The sequence below is a fragment of the Haemaphysalis longicornis genome, unplaced genomic scaffold (genome assembly GCF_048455015.1).
Source record: "Haemaphysalis longicornis isolate Haplotype H1 unplaced genomic scaffold, Haemaphysalis longicornis Haplotype H1 scaffold_10, whole genome shotgun sequence".
NCBI classification, from domain to species: Eukaryota; Metazoa; Arthropoda; class Arachnida; order Ixodida; family Ixodidae; genus Haemaphysalis; species Haemaphysalis longicornis.
In genome coordinates, this window is record NW_027526204.1 from 69,225,122 (window position 1) to 69,240,405 (window position 15,284).

The window sequence follows — 15,284 nt, forward strand, 5'->3', positions numbered from 1 at the left end:
AACTCCTGGAAGCCCGCTGCCTTTGTGTTAGTTCAGACTCTTGTAAATTATGGACCAGCCATATCCTAATTGAGATACTGTGGCATGACTGCCCAGACTAGGGCTGTCTAGACTATTAGTTTCTCTCTCTCTCTCTCTTTGGTTATAATGCATACTTTTCTAAACCCTGAAATACATTTAGTGCCTAGGGGTATTTTTTCAAAATTAAGGATAATATGTAAACAGGCCAATCAATTATTCCAAGGCGGAATGCTATCAGAACCTGTGCTGAAATTGGTTTATTTCTTCACTTGTTCCTCTTGTGGGGAGTGGGACATCTCCAGTGTTTTGCAGTGCTGGAGGGCACGCATTCCACTTTGATGTGTGCCATGCATGATGTCAGAGTACAGCAGCCCCACCACACTATGCCAATGCAAGCACTGCTGGAGTCGCCACACTTATGCATCTGCCAGAACTGGCTGCAGCAGCCACCGCGCCATCTCCTTCTGGCACGGACTCAAAACTACAAAAGCGTGGGCCACATACACAGGCACTATTTCTTCGCTCTGTTAAAATGAAGCTTTCAGGCTCGGTGATTATGTCCGTACACGAAAATGCACCACAGGATGCCAGTCTTACACAACCGCTGAACACACCGTCAAATGTACTGGGGCCGCCCCCTGGCTGAGGCCCTAACAAAGGCACGAACATGCACAGTTGATTGGTGTCGCCACCTGACAGTGGCCCTGGCAGATACACACACATGTGCAGTTGAGATGTCGTGTGCGAGGGTGCGTGTCCCACTGCGATATGTTGCCCTCTTCTCACTCGCATGTTCGCCTTGTCGCCATGCCACAACAGTGCAGAAAACAACTGTTAGCGATGTGGCGCGAGATAGCAGGCAACACTGGCCTCTGCGTGCTTGGTGCACACGAGCACCCGCTCCCAGTTTGTGCCAGTGTCACACAGCTGACATAGCTTTGCAAGGGTGGGGCAGTGAATCGAGCAGTTGATGATAGCCACTTGATTGACGCCCAAGGCTATGTTCAGTGCAGCCGGCCTGGGAGTTTCTATTGTAGTTTTGTTTTGTTGTCGTTTGGTTTTGATTCGATTTCGACTTTTGACGGAGATTTTAGGCTTTGATTTCTATGGAGTTTTGGATTGATTTTAGATCCAAGAAATACTCATGTTCCCCATCATTGGCGTTAGACAGAGGGGTGGTTGATTTTCCCCCTCTCCCAATACCAGTACCCATTACTGCACCGCTGTCACCACACTGTCTCGCTCTTCCTCAACTCGCAGTCATAATTATTGTCCCCGATACAGATGTAAGCCATCCAGAGCACCCCCCGAGAATGCATGCCGGGCATGTATATGGGTGCTAGAGGCATGTATTCATTACGACTGCCACTATGTTGTTTGAAATGCCTAGGTAGCATTGTATGAAACGCATCGTATATTCATGTGCTTTTTTGTTTCATGTTCTTTGTTGCAACCACTCTACTCTAATACTTTTGTCGTGAGGGTATACGGAGTGTTGACACCTCAGAAGAAGGTAGGCCACTCTGCTGTGGCAGTGCTGCTGCTGCTGCTGATGATAATGAGGATTGATATCGGTATCCTCTTTGTAGTGGGGTGATGACGCGTCCCTGCCACCACTGGCCGCGCCGGCCGCAGCGTCGCTTTGTGGCAAGAGAGAGGCACTGCAGCCGCCTAGGCAGGCATTGGCAAATGCAATGAAAATAATTTAGCGAGCTCAATTTCACTGTACTGCCAGCGCTGCATTTTTTTATTAGGGCAAATGAAAAAAAGGGGCAGTCAATTTTTTAAGAGTGAGCATGCTTTTGAGGCGTCTGCGTAATGCAGCATGGCGCAGAATGGGAATGTTAAAAATCGCTACACCCGTTATGCAAGCATAAACCCTGTAGACAAGGAGAGAGAGATGACTTCACTGAGTTGTTACACCGTTGTTTTTCAGATTTTAAACCATTTTTAAATAAACTTTAGCATAGTCTGCTTGTAAATAGTAGTGCAGCTGGTTCAAAGAGCCCGTCTGACACAAAAACTAGGCAAAAAGGAAGCGTCAACCCACACTGGTTCTTTCTTGCAACTTCCTCCCTTACGAACTGACACATGCTTACCTCAGGAAAAAAAAAGGACATGCTTATGCTTTTGTGACACTGGCTTAACAACTGACAGTTTAGCTCAACAAAGTTTGTGTTGAGAAAGCCATTTATGGGCAGAACTATCACTTCCTTTCGTTTCCTTAAAGACCCCACAGGGGGGTGTTACACAAGGGGTGGGTTGTACAAACACATATAAAAAGCCACCGCTAACATTGCAGATGCATAGACACACTTTGAATAAAACGTGATGGACAGGTGATTGAAACAACATCGTGGGGAAGGTCATTCCGCTCTTTGGCAGTACGGCAAACAAATGGTGGAGAAAATGTTGAGGTGCCAGATCAGGGTCGGAAGACTTGAAGTGGATGGCCAGTGTGCGGGGAAATGCGTGCGGCGGGAGCTAAGTAAGGTGGTTGGCGGAGTGAGCTGTGGTAAAAGTTGTGGTAGAGAGACAAAGTTGCAATTCTGCGGTGAAAGGAAAGACTGGACAGACCAGATTAATTTTTAAGGGATGAAACAATGACATCGTAAGAATAAGAAGAATGAATGAAGCAAGCAGTGCGATTTTGCACTGCTTCGATAGCCTTGATGAAATAAACTTGGTGAGGGCTCCAGATGGGTGATGCATATTCAAGTTTGGACTGGATGGTGACTGTTGGGCCAAAAGACGCACTTGATACGATGAGTGACGTAGGTGACGTTTTAGAAAACCTAATGATCGGTTGCTGATGAAATGATATAAGTGATATGCATTCGCCAGGAAAGATCAAGGGTTACTGTCACACCCAGGTATATATAGGATACAGTTGTTTCGACTGGTATGTTAGCAATTTTCATAGGAAAATCGGAGTGGATTTTTGCGGCGTTGAAAGGAAACTAATTTGCATTTGTTAGGATTAATTAATTTAGGTTAAAATTTTGATTCTCTCGCCAAATCGTGTTTTGATGACGTCTACAATGAAGTCTACAATGATCGGCGGGTACACAAACTTCCAGTGCGCCATTCGGCTCTACAGCCTTGCTGTTGTCAAACCTCCCAGGTGGCGCTAGCATACTCAGCACTGCGCCATTGCTTTGTTTTTGAACGTGTTTACACCTGGCTTGTTTTTGTTACGGTAAAAAGTAATTATTTCGTGAAACATGGGTATGCTTGACAAACAGGGTCACAAACAGGGTCGCGTAGGGCAACGTCGTTTACGCCAATCGGCCAGTCTCAACTCCAAAGCGTCAGACTGCTGTGCAGCTAAAACAAGCACAGTGCGTCCGGTACCAACAGCAGTGCACATCGGAACTTCTCCGTTTACGTGTATTTTCGTGACTTCTGTTGTTTACCGCACCATTCTTACTGCTGTAAAATGAATATGCATTGCATTTAGGAGCAAATAGCTCGTTCGGCAAGCTTATAAGCTCTGCCTAAATTGCGTTTGCTTTTGCCGGTTTCAGCCAATCGTACAGCTGGGCTCATATGACATCATAGGTTCTGTTGCGGGAAATGAGCTAGTGGGTCGCATGGCCATTTCCTTTTTTCCTAATTATATAGCTTATTTGAGCAAGGAGTACGTTAGAAGTGGTGTCAGAATGATTGTAACGAGGCAATGTTTCGAATGAACCATACTTGTGTTTTGTCTTCATGGCTCCTTTAAACATATCCTAGCTAGCTGTGATGTAGAATAGGGGCATTACCTATGGTACACGTGGTAATGGTTGCCTGCGTCTTTTGGCTGCAGGATCCATCCATGATGCAGCCTGTTGGAATTGGTGATCTTCAAGTACCCGGCATGCGCCAAGTCCATATTCTAGTGTCCTTTGGAAGGAAAAACAGACACCAGTAAAAATTCGAACACACAGAAACCCATGAATATGGCATTACGCTGATTGCTAATCAGGCTCCCTCCATAGAAAAGTGAATTGGAACCACATTCTTGCAACAAGACACATGTTTGAACTGTTCATCCTGCATGTTATGAGAAATTTTATGCAGTGTTGTTCTGCATGCCCTATATGTTTTGCTGTTACCAGTTAGTGGGAGGCAAAACTCCTAAAGAGGCCATGATGACAGAATGCAAGGTTCCTTCATTAAAAAGATCCCCTGGTTAAAATAACCTTGATATTACATTTACCATAAGCCTTACTCAGTTAAACCAAGTAATGAGGAAAGGAGACAATAAGCATGCAACTGATCAATTACTTTCCCGCAAAACAATTCATGGGTCGCTTGATGTGATTGGCTGAGGCCGACCAAATGTAACACGAACTAAACAAGGACTAGAAGCTTGCAGGACGAGCTATTTGCGTTTGAGAATTTTGTGCATATTCCATTCATAGCAGAAAGAATAGTGAAAACAGTGCAACTTGCGAATCCACTCGGAAACATAGAAGCACTGTGCACGGCACTAGGGCACCTGACGCTGCCTAACACAGCCACCAAGCATGTTGAGTTTGTCTGACGCAACAAAGCAGTGCGACAGTAACCAAGGTAACGAAGGGCATTGTGCAGATAGCGGCAGCTTAAGTAGACATACGAACTTGGTTTAGGTACCTGCCCTTGATATGTCCCTGCTGTAGTTACGAGACATACGATGCCGCAGGAAAGTAACAATGCTGGCTTAAATTGCTTAATTTCTTAGTGCATAAGGTTTGTTAGCTGCACAACAAGCAATGATGGCACTATAAAACACCAAATATTTTGAACAAAACAAACTTGTATTTGGTCTCCACGGCCCTTTGAAGACCAATATTAGTAGGCACAGAAATGCAGGAGTTCCTTTGATTACAAAAACTGCAGTGAAGAGGCAAAACCAACAATTGCAACCTTCTTTTCCTCAAACATGCCCAGAAATCACAAGGACTGTGCAACGTGGCGGTGGCTCTGCTTCCTGGATCCGATCAGAATTTCTGGCAGAAGAGCCAATGGACAACAAGGGCATTGAAAATGCAGCTATTCGCAATGAAACCCATTAACTGTTGCAATGTCAATGGAGCAAAAAGACACATCTGTGTAAAAGGAATGAAGTTAAAGATGAAATTCTGTGGGTTTAATGTACAAAATCTACACCTGGGCTATGAGGCACGCCATCCTGGAAGATTCTGGATTAATTTTAACCACTCGGGGATCTTTAACGCGCGGCAAAATCTTGACACAGAAGCGTTTTCGCTTTTTAGCTTCTATCTGAAAAGCAGCCTCGACAAAGTTCGAAGAAATTTTCATTCCACAGAAATCAGTTTAAATTACATATGAGCATAGCTCGTATAGAATAGGCCAGGAATAGTTAGGACAACCAAAAAGCTGCAGTAAACAGAAAGAGATCAGGATACGAAAAATGAAACAGGATGTACTGAATACTGTGTAACGGGCAACCGCAAAGTAGAAAAGCAGGTGTAAAATAATCCACTGATAGGCATCGGAGAATTCAATGTGGCCATTGGCAACAAGAAGTGGTTCATCAAGTTCATTTTGGAAGTTTGCACTACACTAAAATGTATTACCATCAGACTGACAAGAAATAACTCGTGTATACAGTTCTTAACTCAAGCAAAACATCTGTGAAAAAAATGCAGGCAGTCATTTTGGAGCACACTGGCGCAATATTTTGTGTTTATATCAGTTTGGAGCAGAGAATTTGCCTTGGTGCAAATTGGCGCATTTGGCACAAGAATGGAAGCCCTGATGTCTGAAAACTCGGCAAGATGTGGTTCACTCGGTTTTTGTTGAGAGAGCTTGGACAGCAGTGTTATGGTTATTCTCCTCAAGCAACACTGCAGATAAATCATGCACAGACTTTCCCAAAACACTTTACACCCTCGATTTGTAGGAGGCCAAACACCCCCAACTGTGCGGATGTCTGGGGCGTACAAAGCAAAGTATGGAATTCTGAAGTCCACGTATTTCGTAGCACAGCCAGACTGATACCAAGGAGTTTGTGACCACACGGTTTACATTGGTTAGCCGTGACCCTACCCCTGCAATCAACAATGAAAACGTTTCAAAACTGCACAAGCAATGGTCCACTCAATCTGTGCTTCAGGAGTTTGCTTTGAATCACAACACAAATCCCAGTCATCCAGGTATTTAACTGCCGCACACCAATTTAAACTTTGGCTAACAATCTGTTCAATGTTGCAAGCTAACCAATCAGTGCATATCCCAGTAATCCTAAAGCTGTCATTTTACCATCACCTAGAAAAAAAATCCCAGTAACCCCGGCTCCAGCGGCTGTAGATACATTCGACACACCCGCACGTGTATTCTGAACCACGCGTACCAAGTTTTGCCGCTGTACAATGCAACCGTCCTTTACATGCGTCTACTGTCTTTAAAAGACCGACAAGGAGCGAGCACGCACTGCGGGGCGGCTTTGTGGTTCCTTCTGAAAATGCAAGTCCGGTGCCACGAATGAAGAGCCTTCCAAGTGATCTCACGCAATTTACACCGGATGAGACTACTGTAATGCAGGGGTGCCTAATGCAGCATATGTTCCCATTGGGATATTAGTGACGAGGCAATGGTCGCACGATTGTTCATCTTGTTGGGCGTCTGTCTTGGGCATCTTAGGAGCACAGCTCCGCCTGGCTCCGTGGCTACGCCTCGAGCTTGAATGAAAATGCTCAGTTCGAATCCCCCTTTCCTGGGGTTCCCTTTTTTTTGGGGGGGGGAGGGGGAACCAACTTTGCTATGCATTTTCCCATCATTTTTACAAGATGGACTGGAGCGGTATGTGTACCAACCTTCATTACACAAAGTACTGCAATAACTCGATTTTTGGAGGCTGTTGGGGAGTGGTACCATTTACCTCATTTGCCACACAGCGTAAACAAGCACGGTTTAAATTTCGGGAACACAGCCAGGCATTCAGCTAGGGAGTATATTTCAGGGCAGACTCATGATGAACTCACTACGAAAGAGCAAGAAAAGTAAATTATTACAGAACACCCAGAGCAAATTTTTCACAGTAGTGGGTTGTGCCACTGCAGCACACTTTTGGCAAAACCAGAAACTTTCCCTGCTTCGGCTGGCTAAGGAAGCACAGACGTGATGACAGCAACACAGACATAACTTACAAGCTACAGATAGGTCCTTTCTTTTTGAACCGCAAGTGGGGGAAAGCTTAGGAGGGTGGCGACTGGCATCTCAGACGGTTCATCTTGTAAAAATGATGGGGAAAATGAGTAGCAATGTTGGCTTTTCAAAAAAGAAAAGAAAAGGAAAGAGAGACCCCAAGGAATGGGGATTCGAACTGAGGATTTTTCATTCACAAGCTCGAGGCGGTACCTCGTCGCCACAGACGCAGAAGACAGATGTCCAACAAGATGAACAATTGTGCCACCATTCCTGGCCACTATATCCCAATGGAAATTTATGCCACATTTGGCACCCCTGCATTACGGTAATCTCGTCCGGTGTAAACTACATGAGATCACTTGGGAGGCACTTAGTGGCACCGGACTTGCATTTTCAGAGGGAGCCACAAGGCCGCCCCGCAGTGCGTGCTCGCTCTTAAAGTCAGCAGATGCATTTAAAGGACCGTTGCATCGTACAACAGCAAAACTTGGCACACGTGGATCAGAATACACCTGCGGGTGCATCCAATGTATCTTAAGCATCTGGGTATCGGGGTACGTCCGACGTACTACCGTGATACATTGAAATATGAACAACGGAGCGCACGGCATTCAGTACATGCTGCTCATTCTGGCGACGGGTCGCGTATGTGCAGAGCGAACAAGTGAGGAGAGTTCGTGACCAAACTTGATATAAAAACACTCGTTCGGCGTGTGAGCGCTTTGGGTTGTCTGCCCACCGGGGTTGGCACCCGCTCACTTAAGCGTTATCTAACTTCGTTGCTGCGATGAGTAGAAATGGCACATGCAGCTGAGCACCCAATAGACGATGGAAATACAGCGGTCTTTCCATATCACGGTTGGTCAGAAACTCTCATAACTTGTTCGCACTGCGCATACGCGACCCGTCGCCAGGATGCGCGGCATGTACTGAAATCCACGCGCCTTGTTGTTCGTATTTCAGTTTATAACGATAGTAACTTTAGATCCTGGGACCGGTGTATGTCCGACGTATCTTTAGCCGTTGGGGTCAGATACACCCGACCTACCTTCAGATTATGGGATTGGGGTACGTTCGACATGCCATTAGACACAATGAAAAAAAAAATGCATGTGCAACACCGTCGCTGGTTATCACCCTTCACAGAGTGTAACTGCTAGCTTTTGAGAGGCCAGTGACACAACACATTCGACACGATTCATCGTAACATTCGACAGTGACGCAATGCGACCAATCGCGCTGTTACCTGCCATGGAACAGCGGGAAAGTGAAGGTACCAGAAGGGCGCAACGAGACATGCACAAAGCTCTCGCTGCAAAGAGGTCGATCTGACCATCTCGCCGCTAGAAATGTCCGACAAACAGCATCACTTCAGCCACAAACCCGGCGACAAAAACCACTTCAGCGGAAGGGTGGCCGCCACGAAAGTACGCATCTCCGCCAACTTCCGCAAGACTGCTCAAAGCAGCGCACACGCAAGCGGCCCCACGCGTCAACAAATGTTTGGCACAGACAGCAATGCTGGAGACACAACAAACACCACAAACCACACCAGGCATACCCTCCAACGCAGAAATGTGGGCTAGTTGGTGAAACGACTGCGACATGGTAACAAGCGCGACAATATTGGGACACAAGAACAAACACTAAACACGACGTCCGCTAGACAGACACCGCCATTAGCGCACCCCAGATTTTTGTCTGGGGGGGGGTTTGAAATTTTGACAACAAATATAAAACAAAAATATATAAATGTAAAAATATAAAAGAACCAATATAGACATGTAAGCAATACAAATAAATAAAAATAAATAATCATAAAGCAGGAAACATATAAAACTATAATGAGTAGGCGAGTTTTTATTTTTACACAAAAAAATTAAGCAATAAATCAGCCGCCATAACCTATACAATGCGCCTGCAGGAGGAATATAATAATGGGTGCACCTTCACATAAAAAAAGAAGATACGCGAAGCCTTTTTGCCTTTGCCCAAAGCCCCGCACCCAGGTTTGGAAGTAGAATTGGAAGGAAGGGATGACGGGAGATCGGGTTGAGGAGGAAATAGAATTAAAGCATTCCTGAATACCTTCTTCACTGATGAAGTAAAGCCAAGAGTAAAGCACGTGCAGTCTCCTCGTGACGTTTATTTTTACAAAAATTCAGAGAGAAAAAATTTCGCAGTACAGTTGACTATTATGTAATAATGAATATTGTCCCTTCTCTGCCGCTACCGTAGCATGGTGATCGGCAGGGAAGCAGTCGAGAAGTTTCAGTATTTTTAAGTTAACTGGTTCAATATACTAATAACATTGGCAGATCCTTAATGGGCCTGATAAGGTGTCGGCACCCCACGCCAGACAGTTTCGGGCCCTTTTCACCACATCTTCCCCCCCCCCCTCAAAAACCTCATCGCATCGCAGATCATTAACACATACAAATTTCAAGCAATACACTTATTACATGAAACGAGAAAATAGTCAAGAGAGTGTACGTAGCAACAAATTTTGGCCAATAACTGCCGCTACGGCAGCATGTTGGTCGAGCGGTGAAGCAGTCGACACGTTAATTTACTGATCTAATTTACTGATGACCTTGTCTGATCTTGAACACAAATTTGAAACAATACAATTATTACATTAAATGAGAAAACCAGTAAAGAGAGCAAGAGTACTTATTAACGGGGCATGGCTGACTGGATCGCGGTCTCCTGGCGAAAGGGCCGGACGGCGGGCGGCAGCGTTTCTCGAATGATTTCCTGGTGCAGGGCCCCCTTGCAGCCGGCGGAGCGGGTTTATAGTTACTTCAAGTAGACCCATGGAAGAAAAGCAAATTCTGGCCCCACTTTCTGCAGCCAATCCGGTAGACGCTTATGAACACCAATCAGCCATGTTCCTGCCAAAGAGAAAAGGACCAATGACATGCAGACACAAAGTTTGCACTGGAAAACACGCACTTTCAGAATTATTGACGCAAAGAATGTAGTTCAGACAAAACACACCGAAGTAAACAGTGGAAAAGACAGCAAGGTCGTTTGAACTACACCCAGTGCCCGGAACCCGAAACCGGCCAGTGCCGACGCCACGGGGGGTGTGGAACGCCGCTACCGCTCTGTAACCCAAGCTGGGACGATGGCTCCCCATAACAGCCGTTTCTTCCGGTCGGTCGGCGTGCAAAGATACACTCCACATGCATTTTTTTAAAAACCTGGGCCTTGGCGGCCGAAGAAGTAGTTGAAAGAAGAAAAAAGCAAATTGAACGGGGGCTTCGCGACAAGAGCAAGAGTACTAAACGGAACATAGCTGATGGTGTGGACCAACGAAGTGCAGCAGCGTTTCTTAAGTGAGACCTCGCCGCCGGCAGCTGCTCCCCGTGAACCTGGCGGACAGGGCTTTGATTTGTTTCGACCAGGTCATTGAAAAGAAAAGCGCATTCTGGGCACATTTTCCGCAGTCAATCAACCATGGTCCCGCCAACAACAAAGGAACCCAACACTAACAGACACAAAGTTTGAACCCGAAAACGCGCGCTCCGGCAAAAGAATTATTGACGTAGACGAAATAGTTGAGACAAAACAGGGAAGCAAAGAGTGGAAAGAACAGGAACGGCCATTGGAAGTAGAGAGAGGGCTCGGAGCCCGGAACGAACACCACAGGGAGTGCGGAATCTTCTACAACACGGATACCCGATGCCCTGCGACACTCGGCCAGGACGATCTCCTCACCCCGTAATAGCCGCATCCTCCGGTCAGTCTTGACCGGGCCTTGACGCCCGAAGTAGTTCTAAACAACACGAAAAGACAGCAAACGCAACGAGGGCTGCGCAACTATTCGCTGCTATACCAGATACTAAAAAAGGCTGTTCGCCTGTCTACCAACTGCAAAATACGGTTTACACGGCGAAGCCAGTTTCGAGGAACAAAGACAGGGCCCAAACTTAAAATACGTCAGAATGTGAAAGTTTACTCAAATTCGATTTATCTGCAAGTGAACGAAATCTGTTCGTATAGGTTGGCACAATTTGCACTGAACAGTCACATTAACACATATTTCTGAAAGCCTATTCAACACAACATCATTGTTATCCATGATCAGTGGTTTCGTAACTGTGCACGTAGCGTTGCTGCCTTCCTCGCTATGTTACAAACTCAGGCGATATATATAAAGGAAAACCGAACCTTTCTTTATTCAACGGGAGAGGGGGGGCTCGCACAGTGCTTTGTATTGAAGGAAAAACTGTTGTTTAAGCTTTCAAACGAAATAAAATAACTTCGATCTGATCTTGTTAGATTTGATTTGAGGCCAGAAGGCAAACTCGACAATACTAAGTCCCAACCTATGGGAAATTTCAGCGTCCTTTTTTTCTAGAAGACGACGAATGACTCAGATCTCGTGATGGAAGTTGCGCACAGAAGTTCAGAAAGTGGTATAATCTGGCCCTACAAGAATTGTGCTACTATTTGCGGTTTAGCGTGGGCTATGTGGAGTGCCGTAGGGGGGAGGGGTGGCTACGGAATCATTTAAAACCCCCAGGGATTCTTGAGAATTCAGAAATTTCCTGACCACGAACACTTTTTGTGTTACTAAAATTTTTTCTCAAACTACTTCAAGTTATATACGCAAGCTGGTCCGCACAGTCTTAAAAGCACAATCCTAAAAGCTCGTGCGCTACTTTTCTTTTATTTTTAATGCCGGTTATACAATATTCTTCTTCGAGATTTAACTGTGAATATCCAATAATAAAAGCTTCCGAGACTACACACTTCGCTCGGTGAATTAACTTCGGTTTCGGTTCGGCGGAAGAGGCGTGCGTAGGGGTTTGGGTCGACGGACCTCTGAGGGGAGGGGGGGGGGGGGGGTTACAACCCCCGAACCCCCCCGTGGGTGCACCACTGGACACAGCTTCTCGGAAACAGCGGTGGTGTCCTGTAAACACGTTCTAGCAGCTCGCGGGATACTCGCACGTTTCGACGGGAACACATGACGCTGAGCCCAGGCGCGGTTAGACACCAACCACTTCACTGGACTTGGCTTCTTTGCGCAGACAACAAGACTTTGTGAACCAGGCACAAAACACCGATGCACAGCAGGGTCACGCAGAGCCAGGGTGTAGAACAACTATGCCCAAAAGCGAAGCATTGAACAAAAGCGATGTTTTGCGATTCCTTCCAAGAGAAGTCACTTCGTAGGGCTTACCGTTGTCAGGAGGTGGGGGGGTTACACCAGGAACACTAAGCAACACGGGAAAACACTTGCCAGAAAACGTCCAGTCAAATGGTTCGAGGGGTTCGAGCCGCAACGTCGTTAGCATCCCACGCTCGCGCGTAAACATCGCTTCCCATATGGCGTAACGTTGAAGTACAAGTTAGTAGAAGAAGCTACAACAAAGACTAGTCACAACGATTAAAAAGGCGGTTATGCATGCACCGCTCGGAAGCGCTACAATCGCTAGGCTTAAAGTATCCAAGCTGGGGATGCTTTCGTAGTTTCTCTCTTTAATAAACCACAAACCTTATAATTTGACTTTAGGGGCTTCTTTATTTACACTTTAGATCTATTTTCAGTTCTGCCGTTCCCAGCCGTGCTGGCTGATTTTCTGGTGGAGGCGAAAAACGAAAACGGCCCTGTGTCGAGAATTGGCCGTACGTTAAAGATTCCCAAGTAGTCGACATTATTCCGGACCCCTTCACAACGGCAAGCCTCACAACCCAGGTGTATCTTCGGCGAGTTAAAACTTACATTAAATAAACCAATAAATCAATCACTCAATCAATTTAAACGTCGGGTAATGCGTACTTCCGGCCAATTTGAGCATTTAAACCTCGCACGTTCCAGCTATGATGTCAATGTATTTCAAAGACGCACTGACATGCACAGAGACAGACAGGCCAAAATGCACCCATTTAAGTATCATATGAAAGACTCACAGTCAAATTTGGGGTCTATTCGATTCAGCCTGCACCTCTTGAACCAGTTCACAGCAATGCAAAGTGGGTTCCGCCATTGGCGGAACCAGCCCTGCACTTTTGTCGTCTGCTTCTGCACCTCCTCGGCAGGGAGTGCAGGCAAAGCCGTGAACTCGTCCTGCACCCGTCGGCACCACCGGTGAATCGAACGGCGTGGTTCAGGTGCCGCGAGCTGCACCACTGAAACGAACGGCGAAGTGCTGCACCGCCTGAACTGGTTCACGTGGTGCAGGTGAAACGAATAGACCCATGTAGTTTTGCAACTCGGCATTGACGTGAAAAGCTATTAGAACTGAACGGCAACTGCCAAATCACGATTCTAGTATCAAATTTACAAAGCCAATTTACGAATTGTTACACTGGATAGGGCGTTTTCTTGAGTAACAACGGTGGATGATTCGGCGAGGCCGGCGAAGTTCTGCAGGGACATGGAGAAACGAAAAAGTATTCTTTTTCTTTCCAGAATACCAGACAACCAGACCCATGTGCAGGGGTCTGGTTGTCCGCGAAAAATCCCGGATTTTAAAACTTTATGGATGTCAGCGTGTGGGCGGAAGGACAAGAAGTTCTTGCAATGAAATCGGCGGCATGGATCGGCGGGTGTCATTAGTACGGCCCACAGAGATTAACAAACTCTCTTTGACTGTCTCTCATTTGTTCCCCATAAAGCGACTACATTAGCTTTTAAACAGTGTCACTTATACTTTCTTTAATTAACTGAAAGTCTTTTATTTGGACCTTAAATGAGTTGGAATAGCGCCGTAGGAATACGGGGGTCCTAGCGGAAATTTTGTCAACCAGAAACAGCGTCGGTCTTGCACGACATCGCAAGCGTTTCGAGCAGGCTTAGTTAATACAGGAGGCAGCAGTGGTCGCGTCCGCAGCATCCGCAGTGTCCGTAGTCGAAATATCAAGGAAAGCCTGCTTCCAACCTGTGCTGTTAATTAACCAATACGTTTTCTCATTTGTGCTTCATCAATTTACACCGTGTATGCATTTCTTCTGTGCACCGGGGTTGTTTCGTTCATGACTTCTCTGAGCAACTGACGTGCTTGAAGTAGTTGTTTGACGGATTTGCACGGGACGACGCCGTTCAGAAAAGTGGTTCGTTCTTTTGCGAAACCCCGCGGGAGCTCAACTTTGTCGGAAACCCCGTCAGCGACTGCTCGAAAGCTTTTGGGGGCCGTCTGGATGCTTCGATAAAGGTATGCCCCCCGCCTACAGCACTTCGTGTCGGTCTTGCTCCCGTATCGGGCGGCCAGGTACACAGTTTTGGATGGTCTGGCGAACTTTGCAAGGCTGGCCCGAGTGTGTTCGGTTGCAGTTGTGTTTTGCCGGATTTTCCCTGAGCGGACTCGTCAGACAGCGCAGAATATACGGTCGGATATGTAGCGAGTCCGGGAATAGGTGTAGGAAGCTGTTTTGCCGTTTCGTGTCAGATACGGATGTTGTGTACTGTATAAAATGCAGGTTTGTTGTGACATAGTGCAGTTTGAATGGTTTCACTAGTGCGGATTTCGTAGGAATAATCTTACTAAGCGATTTTGGCTTGCGACGCGGAGGGCGTGCACTGACGTAGTGGTACGGCCGACGAAATTGTATGTGCAGTGGTGATCTCGCTAAGGGTGAACACGGGAGCGCGTGGCCGCCGGTACTATCAGAGCAGCCTACCGTGTCCAGCGCGAACCATCACGCATGCGCTGTGCGTGCGAGCGAGACTATGCTTTCAGCGCGCGCACAGCTTCATCGGAGCGTCTGCGCGTCGTTTTCTATGTTTATCACGCGTGTAGCGGTACAGCTGTCAGCCACTGTATGAATGAGTGGAAACTAGAATCCACATAAAAATTGTTTCCGTGTGAGCGGTAATTCGTTCTTTAGCTCAAATACAATGGTTTCGGCACAGCAGCGTAACTCGCCCACTTGTTTCAAACAGATATAAACGTAACTGCTCTAACGGGTCTTTCAAATGAAATTGTAGCGACTCTGAAGGAAGGTTTGATGAATAATGGTGTCGGGTCACTTATTTACGACTTTCTTCGCAAGTGAACTCGCGAATTGAATTGTCAACGCACGCAGTACAAGCAACATCTCATGTTTAGCTAGGTTTTCACAAAGTGATAAGCAGGTTTACAGTGTGCAAACCAAGCTTCTGGGAC

At 46.4% G+C, this 15,284-nt stretch overlaps 1 protein-coding gene and 1 long non-coding RNA gene across 6 annotated transcripts in view; one reads left to right on the top strand and one right to left on the bottom strand.

The window, feature by feature from the left end:
- Positions 1-8,868: 8,868 nt before the first annotated feature.
- LOC144158686 (uncharacterized) lies at positions 8,869-12,549 on the bottom strand. Its single transcript, XR_013320164.1, has 2 exons — positions 12,359-12,549; positions 8,869-10,058 (listed from the first exon to the last, which is right to left on the bottom strand). It is a non-coding gene; the product is annotated as an uncharacterized LOC144158686 (long non-coding RNA).
- Positions 12,550-13,937: 1,388 nt separating this feature from the next.
- Positions 13,938-15,284, top strand: part of LOC144158690 (uncharacterized) — a 47,262-nt gene continuing 45,915 nt past the window's right edge. For 4 of the 5 annotated variants that reach the window (XM_077689735.1, XM_077689739.1, XM_077689733.1 and 1 more), the window contains exon 1: positions 13,941-14,333. The gene's annotated coding sequence lies outside the window, so the exon portion shown is untranslated. Of the gene's footprint in view, positions 14,334-15,284 lie in introns of all 5 variants that reach the window. The other variant, XR_013320165.1, reaches the window with a different exon arrangement.